This window comes from Pan paniscus, chromosome 4 (assembly GCF_029289425.2).
Source record: "Pan paniscus chromosome 4, NHGRI_mPanPan1-v2.0_pri, whole genome shotgun sequence".
In the NCBI taxonomy this organism is placed as follows: Eukaryota; Metazoa; Chordata; class Mammalia; order Primates; family Hominidae; genus Pan; species Pan paniscus.
This window is the reverse complement of record NC_073253.2, coordinates 164,578,028-164,587,368: the sequence shown is the minus strand read 5'-3', so window position 1 is coordinate 164,587,368 and position 9,341 is coordinate 164,578,028. Positions and strand designations below refer to the sequence as shown.

General features: G+C 42.0%; 1 long non-coding RNA gene across 1 annotated transcript; it reads left to right on the top strand.

Moving 5' to 3' along the window:
* Positions 1-553: 553 nt before the first annotated feature.
* LOC117980422 (uncharacterized) lies at positions 554-8,424 on the top strand. Its single transcript, XR_004671731.3, has 3 exons — positions 554-725; positions 7,059-7,226; positions 8,221-8,424. It is a non-coding gene; the product is annotated as an uncharacterized LOC117980422 (long non-coding RNA).
* Positions 8,425-9,341: the final 917 nt, after the last annotated feature.

Here is a 9,341-nt window from a genome sequence, read left to right as displayed (position 1 = left end):
GTTAAGAATCTGTGATCTCATTAATGGCCTGCTGTGGGCCATTCAGGGCCCTTTTCTTCTGGCACCTCTGATCAGGAGTCAAGATTGTTAAGAGTCTTGGCCTCTGCTAAACTAGACTTTAGGTTATTTTCCTCAATCTTGCAGGTAGGTCAGCCTTCTGTAAGAGATGAAATAATGTTCCTGGACCAGCATTTTCAGTGGCTCAGAGGTCATTGGAAGGACAGACAGCATTGCCCCAGAGCACATTAACCAGAGTGGTTATGATGGAGGCGATTCACACAAGCAGAGCTGTGTACTGTATGCACTCCTACCTGGTGCCAGCCCACACACATGCTTGCTTTGCACTTACTCCAACAATCCATTGAGCATCTGCTATAGTTTGGATGTTTGACACCTCCGAACCTCATGTTGAAATCTGATCCCCAGGGTGGCGATGTTGGGAGGTGGGGCCTAGTGGGAGGTGTTTGGTTCATGGGGGCGGATCCCTCATGAATAACTTGGTGCCATTCTCATGGGAGTGAGTTCTCACCCTATTAGCTCCCATGACAGCTGTTTGTTAAAAAGATCCTGGCACCTCCCCCACCCTCTTGCTTCTTCTTTCGCCATGTGATCTCTGTGGTCTCTGCACATAATGGTTCCCCTTCTCCTTCTGCTATGAGTGGAAGCAGCCAGAAGCTTTCATCAGAAGCAGACGCTGGTGCCATACCTGCAGAACTGTCAGCCAAGTAAGTCTCTTGTCTTTATAAATTAACTAGCCTTGGGTATTCCTTTATAGCAACACAAATGGACTTAGCATCCATTTTGCACCAGGTGCCAGGACTATAGAGATTATTCTACCCTTATGGTGTTTCTAGTCCAGCCAGGTAGACGTATATGTAAGTCAGCAAGTGCAACATAGCATGCTAAATGCAACGTAAGAGGGAAGGGCAAGAGCTGCAGGAGTATAGACAAAGGGACACATAAACGAGTCTGGAAAGATAGGGTAAGGCAGGCTGAGTATGGAAGTATGAGAAGGATTTAACCAAGGCAAGAAAATAGAGGTAGGAAGAAAGGGTGTTTGAATTATGACTGTACCATACCTGTGTGTGCACATTCATAGTAAGAAACAGGGCAACATATATCAAGGTCCTTCAAAATGAGTATAACTCTTGATCCAGTAATTCCACTTCTAGGAATTTATCCTGAGGAAGTTATCAGATGTGCACATAAAGATTTATGTACATAGATGCTCAATGCTGTAGGATTTGCAATAGTAAAAAATTAGAAACAGCCTAAATGTTTACAGTGAATTGGATAAATGAATCCATATGATGAAATATAATATAGCACTTAGAAGCCATCTTTAATGAGGGAAAAGTGCTCAAGCTGTATTAAGTGGGAAAAACTAGTTTAAAATATGACTCCAATATGGTTAAAATTGGATATAAAGTGGGACAAAATGAATATTATAAGTTATGCATGGCAGAAAAGACTGGAATGAAATACATCAAAATGATCAGTGGATAGTAGAAGTATTGATTTACAAAACTTTTATTTGCATTCTTCCAAATTTTTAATAGCAGCATTCATTATGTTCATAATGTTAATGTACATTGAACCCCTTAAAGCTGCAGAGCATTGTTTAGGCCACTCATGCTTTCCCTGGCACCTTGCCAGTGCTCTATCCTCCACTGGTACCTGTGTCCCTATCACTACCTGGGCCTGTGCACTTGTCGGCAGCTGATCCCAGGGGCACCATTTGAAGATGGCCTTTCAATTTCAGTATCCGCAGCTTTTCTTTTTTTTTAATGTATCCTCTTCTACCTTCTTCTTCATTGCTTTTCCCCAGAAGGATCCTGTTCTGCCTAAGTACAGTTCCTGATCAGATCCTACTTTTAAGGAATAGAATAAGTACATTTACCTACAACACCCTATAAGATAGATATTACTATCTTCCATTTTACTGATGGAGAAACTGAGGGCCAAGGAAGTTAGGTGAACATTCCTGACTTCCCCTAATTAATAAGTGCTGGAACCTGGATTTGAATGCAGACAATCTGCATACACAGTACAGATTCCCAGAGATGCTGATACCGAACCAGGAACAGAACCTTTCCCAGGAAGGCATATATTTTAGTAGAAAGCCAAGTTCTCAACTGGCTTGAGCCAATGCAGTGGGCCTGGGGAAGTTAATGTCTAGGATATGTTAGGCCTCCCATTCCAATGAGATTCCCAGGGGCTTCTATGGACTTGTTGATATGTGGATCTTTATGATCTTATTTCTTTAAAGTTCACTTCTTGGCAAAAAGCCCTGGGAACAATGAAGAATTGGGCTCCTTCATGGAGCTGAGAGAGTGTGCCTGTAGAAAGGGTACAGAGAATTGTGTTCCATGATTTTGCAATTTCATGAGCCTCTCTGTTATTGTTTTTCTTTGTATCAAGGAGGGAAAGACTCAAATCTGTAAATGGTTATATGCAGAAAAAGGCTAGCTTGCAAAAAGGCCTGGCCAGAGCTTTTGTTATGTTGAGAACTCTGGATGGATAGGTTGCCATGTGAGCAATTCAGAAGGGGTCTCTCAGTGGGACAAGCTGGGTCAGCGTGGGCTGCAGAGGTGGGGGCCTAGGCCTGATGGTGAGGTGCACTGCCCGACATGCAGAAGCTGAAGTTGCAAGGAGCTCCAGCTTATTGACATTTACTAGCTTGGCCAAGTCCAACGGTGACCTTTTGCATTTGCACCAGCGTGTTCCATCCAGCTCAGACTGCCTGGTAGTTTTATCCTTCCAAGGGAATTCTTTGGCTTGCCTGAAAAGGAAATCAATTGTTGGAGGGGCAGGCTTCTGGACAGATTTATTTTAAGCTTTAATGTAATAGACTACGGTAGATAATAGTTGCAATAATATTGATAATACTCAGTTTTCTTTCACATATATCACCCAGGGGTAAAAAGAAGCATTCTAAAAACTACCTTGAGGTTCTTGGTCTGTTGCCTTTGTCACAGGGAGGTATTGCTTTGCCAGTCATCTTGGTTTCCTCTTTACATTTGAGTCAATAAGACAAGAGGAGTATAACTCTGAAGGCTCCTCCATCCTCCTCCTTGTTTCTATCACAAGGCCTGAGTCACCCACTGCAGAAACAAGAAGCAAAGGCCACAAAAATCCATACTATATGTTTCCAAAAGGTGAGATGGAAGGAAGTTTCTAGCGGATACCTTTAGATCAGTTTTCCTACCTTAAGACTAAAGGCAGTTGGGTTGAGGAAAAACGAGGGAGACCCCACAGTTAGAGAATGATGAACTAGGAGCTTCCAGCACAGCAGAAACTACTCATTACCAGAGTTAAATAGCAGCCAAGGTAGCACACATTTATCTTTGTCACTGTCACGCAGTGAGAATGACCAATCATCAGCCAGATAGTCCCCATAATCAAGTAATACTTGTGCTTAAGATGTTGCCTGGCCTCCATTCAAGCACCCCATGCAGAAAACCCTTGTTTAATGGGCTTCCAGGATTCTCATGTATCCTGAAGAGAAGGGTGGACACTGCACTCTTAGAGGCCAGCTTCTGGCATGAGAGGGAAGCCTCTGCATTCTCACTAAGGTAGGACTAGATGGAGCCAAACCTGGAATTCTGACTGAGCTTGGTCAGAGGTGAAACTCCCTGTCAGAGTTGTGAGTGTTTTTTTGGCATCTGCTCTCCCTGTCTCAACAGCACGAGGTGTCTGAAAAGAATCCCAAACAGTGTGCAGGAACTTCAGGTTCAGTGCTGATTCACCAGTGACCAGTCTGTACCTTGGGGAAGTCCTCCCAGAGCTTTCCTTGGGTATCAGCTGTTTCAAGTAAAAATAACAGGCTAAGTGAGTTCCATTAGGTTTGGGGCTAGATCACCTGCTATCTCACTGCCTACCTTATGGCCTTGGGCAAGCTGACCCTCACCTCTTTGAACTTCAGTTCCTTATCTATGCATGGAGGATTGAAATATATACCTCAGATAATAAAATCGGACATGCGTGAAACAGTCATTTCCAACCCTGGCTTCATATTGGAATCATCTGGGAAGCTTTAAAATACACCAATGAAAATTATCAAGAACTCCATCACTGCGGGCCAACCACTGTTGATAATTTGATGCATTTTCTTCAAGTTATTTTTCCACCATGCTTATGCTCAGCAATTAACTTAATCAACAGCTATTTATCACTATTGATTGCCTATCCACTATGTACCAACCACAGTTCTGGGTGCCACACTAGGTTACTACAGTGAGCATGACAAATGTGATGATAATTTTGCATTCTGCCTTTCCCACTCAACGTTTTACTTTGAGTGTATTATCCTACCTTGTTGAATATTCTTGCAAATCCAGGGTTGTTAGTGACTAGATTATAGTCTACTTCATGCTTATACCATGATATAACTGCTGCTGAACATTTATATGATTTCTCATAACTATTCAGATCTTTTAAAATTTTAAAACATTTTATTGCAGAAATATTGAAACATTATTTCTGCTCCTCCACTGGCTGACTACTTCTACCTTCTGCCAAACTAGGGGTAAAACTCAGCCACTTCTCCCAAAACACGCATCCCCCATATCCACACAGGCCCTCTCTGCTGCCCTCGGATTTTTACCAGAGCTTCAGCTTTGGAGTGAGGCCTCTTTCTGCACCTTCTGTCCACATCCCTGCTTAATTTTTCTCCATAGCACTTGTGTCATCCTATATATTTAAATTTTATTTATAATTTGTAAGCAGAGTTGTTTCCTACTTGGATCTCTTTACTACTGTATCCCCAGTGCCTGGACCAGGGACTTGCTGCATGAATAAGTAACACTTATCACAGCCCATTCCCAGTGGAGATGGGAAGGAGGGAACTACAGAGCCTAATTTCAGAACAAAGTTAAGGTGCAAAATCTCTTCTACTCTTGACTGTCCTGTCACCAGATTTGTCCTGGGACATGGAACTACAAGAAGCCATTCTCTAATGCCTTGCTCCAGGGAGCTGGGAGCTGGATTTCCTGTATCAGTATTGGTGCCGCTCTTTCTTCAGAAAGTTTGACCCTGAAGTTATCCACAGTGATTGGTCCAGTTCAATATCTATGAATATAAGCAACTCCCAAGAATTAAATGGTTCTGAGCAGACACAAAGGCATGGGCTCACAATGTCAGCTATTTGCAGGAAATGTTGACTCTCAGCCGTGTGGAGGCCTTTGTGTTTTTAGCTCATGGGTCCATGGGAAAAGTGTCAGCTGCCTGTAGCCCAGGTGAAAAGATGACTGGTATTCCCTATACCTGAGTCAGACAGCTTTGGGGGACCCTTTGTTATTTGTGTTCAGAATGGCAGACAGATCAATGAAATTCATTTTCAATCCCTAAGCCTTGTTAAACTGTAGCTACGGTCCAGTCTAGGGCTGAGGCATTGAGTGAAATAGCCTAAAGACAGGAAAAGGGCAGGGAAGGAAACCAGCAGTTATGACATATCTGCCAGAGCCGGCATCTGATTTATTTATTTGTTTATAATTTTTTTCTAAAATAGAACTCAAGATAAATAATACACACACAGGGTTAAAAAAATCAAATAATGTAAAGGACTTAAAATTGAAAGTCATCCTTCCACAGACAGCTATGAGTCATTTCTTCAGTCTCTTAGTTTTCCCCACCCAAAGGCACCACTTTTAGCAGTATTTGTGCATTCTCTTCAAAAATGTGTGTATGCATACACGTTTAAATACATGGCAGTATACTATACCCACTTTTCTGCACCATGTTTTTTCACTTAATATATCTTAGCAAATGTTCCATAGTAGATCAAATAGATCTTAATTTTTAAATGCTTCATCATATCTATTATTTGACTGAACTATAATTTTTTACCAACTCCCTCCTGTAGATTTTAGATGTTTACAATTTTTGCTATTAAAAAATTGCTGTGATAAACATCCATATATTTCTATGTTAATCTTCTTAAATTATTTAAAAATGTACTCATCTGCATAAAGAACTAAAGAAATATAGAAAAGCACAAAGAAAACAATAACGTTAATGTAGAGATAGCCATCGTTAATATTTTAGTATGTTTCCTTTGTTTTCTTGGTAGTTTACTTTTATATTAATATTAATAAAACAGTGCAATTCTTTATTCTTTACTTCACTTTAACTTATTGTGAGAATTTTCCTGTATCATTAAACAGTCTTCAAAAGCAACACTTTAGAACACGAGAAAATTATCTATCCTATGGCTAGACTGATTTATTTAAGAATAAATATTTTAGGGCCTACTGTTGGATGTTCTGATAGTTTCTGTTTTTATTTTTTGTTTGTATATGCAGTGCTTCAATATACATGTTTGTACATAAATAATTTTCTGAGTTTCTACTTCCTGAGGGTTTGACATAAGAGGCATATAAACTTCCCTTTAGTTCCTTAATATGCACTACTAACTTGCTTTCTCCTCCTTTTAGGCATAATGTAAAATTACACTGCTCTACTGCCTTGAAGTTAGAAGTGCCTGTGTGACTTGCTTTGGTCACTAAAATTCCACTGATTGAAACTGGCATATGTCACTTTCAGATGGAAGCTTACGTGGCCAGGTGAAAATTAGTTTTTGCCCTCCTGCCAGGACAACCAGGGACATTCTGGATGGTGGAAGCTCTATGTGCCTGGGTCTCTAGGGGAGGAGACTTGGGGCAAAGAAAACTCCCCGTCATCCCTCACTGGACACTTTGCATAAATGAGAAATAAACCTTTGCTTTTAAAAAGGACTGAAATTTGATTATTGTTTTTGATGGGGTTCATCAAGAGCATTAAGTCTAAATGCCCCCAGACATCCATTGTAGGTAATGAATTATTTTCTCTCCTATATATCTAAATAGTGCTAATTATGTACCAGCCACGAGAGAATTGAGAGAATTGTCACTCTATCAGAGAAATCACACCCACCCTTGTTGCTATAGAAATTGTTTATTGTAACCAGACATAAGGCAATCATCACGTGGTATTTCCTTAAAGGAATTGATTCAAGGATGCATCTGAAAAAGAGTGTGATTTTCTGAGCTATCATAAGCTAAATTTTTTCTTCCCTCTAGATACTGTCATGTCTGAATGGTAGTCCTGAGATTGCGGCAGCCCTCACATGATGAGCCAGAGGAGGAAGCCTCATGTGAAAGAAAGCAGGACCCACAGCCATAGTTGCACAGATCTATTCAAGCCACGCTGATCACTGCGCTAACCTCTGGATTTGTTTGGTTACAGCAGTGAGTTTTCAGTTACTTGCAGCCTAACACATGTGTTGCTTGAGGTTTAGCTTTTCTGGATCACCCTTTTTCTTAGCCCTCCACTCCCAGTCCAAGGTGGCAATAGAGAATGTCAGCCTACCTCCCATCACTCCCTTGCCTTCCGCTCCTCACTTTGAGTGGGCTCTTTCCCTCACTCGATTCTTTTTTGGCCTCCTATCCTGGTGACCTGTAATGAAGAGGAGTCCTCATAATTAATCATTTGGACCAACCATGACTTTAGCTCTGAGGTTTGTGTAGAGCCCAGCCCTTCCATGGGGAACCTAGTGTGGATGCCCTAGCCTTTCCCAGAAAATCACCCTTTGAGCACTTCTCAGTTTGCTTGACAAGTTCAAAGTCATGAGCGTTTTTGAGGTAGAGTGGAGAGGACTCCACCAGACTATTTCCCCCTAGGATGCTGAGAGAGTGAGAAAGAGGGTTGGTGCATACTCAACTGAAAGAAGATGTAAAGGACAACCGTGTGCTCTTCCAGATCCCCATGCTCTGCTCTTTTTCACCCTGGCCTGTGCCCTGCGAGACTGAGCTCTGCAGACTACACCACCCAAGCTCTCTTGCCTTCTGGCTTCTAGATTGGTAGGGCCAATAGGAGGCAGCAGCAGGAGATTAGAAGGAGAGACTGTCAGGTAGGGGTATTATTCCCTCAACACTGGGAGGATTGGCATCCCTTTAGGACCACAGCTCCTGCTGAGTGCCCTTCATCCACAGCTATGTCTCTCCCCAGAATCTGGGATCTTTTTCTCCCTTTACTCCTTCAGGCCAGGGGTAGTAATGGCTCCCTGGTATTTCTAGTCCCAGGGTGTTTCATCAGCTCTTAGGCATTCCCCACTGACCTCTGTGTATGCCTCTGTCAATAGAACAATTAAACTCCTTCACTTGAAACCTTTAAATGTGCATCTGCTTCCTGCCAGAACCCTGTAATGAATAACAATTCTATGATTTTATTCCTGTTTTACAGATAAAAAAATGGGGACTCAGGAGTCCAAATGACCTGCCTTTAAAAAGTCACTGGTAGCAAAGGGTGAAGCTGCTTTGAGACCATGTCTTCCTGATCCAGGTTTTGTAATCGATCAACTCAATCCCTCGATGCCCACCAATCCCTACTGGACATCAAGAGTGAGAGTCACAAGCAGATGTCTCTCAAATGGGAACTGGCTGTCACATATGGTTAGTTTGATTTGTTCCAGGTTTTAAAAATCAGAGAATTTCACAGAATTCTAGATTTTTTACTTCTACTGAAAAACCAGAAAATCTAGAAGCAATGACATTATATTCTTTTGTGGAGTCAATGGCCTGGAACCAAACAGCAGCTTCCTCCTTTAGATGAGGTATGACATTTCTGGTCCCCACAGTCCACACCTTTCCCTATTGCCTTGCAACTGGATCACTCTGCCCATGGCTGTTCCCTATCCAGACCCTGGATGCATTGGGTTTATGAATCCTGGCCTTGAATCTCAATGATGTGTTCCGCATTAGCCAGACAAGAATGCCTCACTAGAATGTAAACTCCATGAGGGCAGGAACTGTCATCTGTTTTCTTGACTGTGTCTAAATGTGCCTTAGAGCAGTGTCTGGAGTGTACTCGACCTGCAATACAGATTTGTGCGTGAATGAATGAATGAATGAATGATATCTTTGTGTGGTCTATGTGTTTTGGGGCTGATAGTCTGCTGAAAATGCGGGATCCCCTAGGGAGCCATGAGAAGTAGCAGAAGCCAAGAAAATTCTTCTGACTGAGACATATTTGCAGGGCCGTCTTGTTTTAAATCTCTATCAGACTATTTTGGTCTCTTCTTTCGCTTTTGTGTAGTTTAATACCATGGAGATTCCATCTCTTCCCCTTGCTGGGCTTGGGTTTGGGGACAGACACCCTGAATGTTGCAGACTCCACTTCTCTTACTGTCTACATCCTGCCCACTGGAACATTCTACTCCATCACCCTGAGGCCCCACAAGTATAAGCCCATCAGGCTTCTGGATCACAGCCAGTGTTGAGGCTATCTTTAAGGGTTCTTTTTTTCTCCTTCCTTAATTAGATTCTAGCATTCAATATACCTGCTTTACATTCAGAGCTCCAGAT